This window comes from Oratosquilla oratoria, chromosome 29 (genome assembly GCF_046742065.1).
Source record: "Oratosquilla oratoria isolate Oo_2021 chromosome 29, ASM4674206v1, whole genome shotgun sequence".
Lineage (NCBI taxonomy): Eukaryota > Metazoa > Arthropoda > Malacostraca > Stomatopoda > Squillidae > Oratosquilla > Oratosquilla oratoria.
The window spans coordinates 1175001-1177500 of NC_134805.1; positions in this window are offsets into that span (position 1 = coordinate 1175001).

Genomic DNA, 2500 nt, shown 5'->3' on the forward strand with positions numbered 1-2500 from the left:
AGATATCACGAATGTCTCAATGATTAAGATTGAAATATAACAACCTCGCAGTTTTTATTGTTCCACCATGTCGTAGTTGTAACTTGCTACCTTATATTTAAGATTAGTATTTCACCCAAGCGTTACCTAAATTTGTTTCACAACAGTTCAAACCCCCCAACCCTGCGCGCTTGCCACTTCTCGTATAGGCTAGATAACTAGGCTAGTTGATTAGGACTAGTTAGGATCATATAATCCCCTCTCACGACTAGTGACTATCTCAAAGGACTATTAGAGATGATTCAACTCCTACATACACGTACGGGTATAGCCGGAGTCACGCCCGCACCCCACGTTGGGCATCGGACAGTTAGTCTCGGGTTCTTACAAGATGAACAATGCAAGAGTGATTCTACTGTCACGGAAAACTATTGAATTGAGACTAGTGTCGCCTCGACCAGGAACGTGCTTGGTCTGTCGCGACGAGTTTCGTCGTCTGCGATTATAACTCTTGATCCTTGTGTCGACCCGTTCGGTAGTACGCCGTGAAAGGGACATCTACGAATGCACATGGCCAGAGGGCGGCGGGAATCATGGCCGACCTCGTCGGCGGAACACCTTGAGCTGAGTCTATTTCCGCCGGCAGCAGCTGCATCCTACATGAATGAGGATCGCTCTTCATTGGAAGACGAGCGTATGTACTACAGTTTCCATGGATAGATTCCCGGAGGCATTAAGGTATTTGTAGAAATTTTAGTTAGGATTCAAAGCGCGCAGGGCTAGCTTGGTAGAACATGCAAATCATAGGTGGAATTAATGTTCAAATATTTACATTCAAGTTATGTGTTCTTATGTAATTAATGTTCAAATATTTACATTCAAGTTATGTGTTCTTGTGTAATTAATGTTCAAATATTTACATTCAAGTTATGTGTTCTTGTGTAATTAATGTTCAAATATTTACATCCAAGTTATGAAGTTATGTGTTCTTGTGTAATTAATGTTCAAATATTTCCATTCAAGTTGTGTGTTCTTGTGAATCAATGTTCAATTATCATCAACGTTCAAGTTGTGTGTTCTTGTGAGTTAATGTTCAATTACTTGCATTTAAGTTGTGTGTTCAATGTCAAATTATTTGCATTCAAGTTGTGTGTGTATCGTAGAATTAAGGATATTAAGATATGTGCATCATGTTTTATTTGATTAGCCTAGGGTTGTGATTTACAACATGAGTTGATTCTATATCCTTTTTCAAGTTTTGAAATATAGACACACCCGCATTGAAGGGAACGAGCGTGGTCCCGGTCGGTGACTCAAATCTCCTGGACCTTGGTTCCCACTGTAACTATCCCCCTTCACCCATTCCTCAAGGTATGAGGATTCTCACACCCCTACATCTACAACCTCTCCTCTCCACTGTCCAGGGATTTTAGGACAGCTAAGTTGGCAGATTACAGGTCCAAATCAAACTTTTTTTCAAAGCCATTTGTTTGGAGTGCTGTTGATAAGACATCAGCATCTTGTTGGTGGAACGGGATCTGTTGCTCAACTCAGCTGTCCCGTGTTGCCTCAAACATCCTGCAACTGCCCCCCATCTAGTGCATCTGTCGAACGATCCTTTAGCAGACATGCATTGGTACATTCTGCGAGGAGGAATCGTTTGACCACCGACAGAGCTGCCAAGTTGGTGTTTATTGGGCAAAACTTGGCACTGGGCAATATGGGCGATGCCCATGAATATCCTCGCCATGCAGCTCATACCAGAAATCCACCACCACCACAGCCATCAACCAGCAGGGATTCTACTGCTTCAAGCACCATCCCCACTTTCCAGCTTGAGTCGGACGACTCGGACCATTCTGAAGCAGATTCTGAGGACTCAATTGATGATCTGCCTAGCCCCGGCCCTAGAGCCATGATTTCATCTAATATAGAGGAGCCTGAGAAGGAGCGGCAGGAGCCACATGACATGGAGTCATGTAGTAAAGAAAATTTGTAGTGTTCACAACCCCTAAAGATTGTGCTAAGACTAGAGTGGATTTTAAAGGACTATGATTTATATGCATGGAGGAAACCATTTATAGCAGTCCATCAAACACATGTACAGCACATGGCTATATTGTATAAAGGCACATAGACTGATCAATGCTTGTTTGTTTTCAGGTTGATGACATTACTGGTGTATGCAGACACAATATATCAGCAAATAGCTTCATGCTTGTTTAGATTTTGTAAGGTTGCTATATTGGCCCATATACAGCATCTACACTTGTTGCAGCATCTGACAAAAAAGTCAATTACTTATGCTTATTTTTATAGTGTCTGAAGATAGGTACACATATGTGGAGGGATGAATCAAGTACTTACACCTGTTTTTATATACTCAATATTAATATCTGAGCAACTTTGGCAGTGTAGAAAAAAACATGTTTAAAAAAGACATTTTCTCTGCATCACTACACACAATTATTTGACACCAATTTTGAACAAATCATAGCTTATGAGCTGACAAGAGAGATGC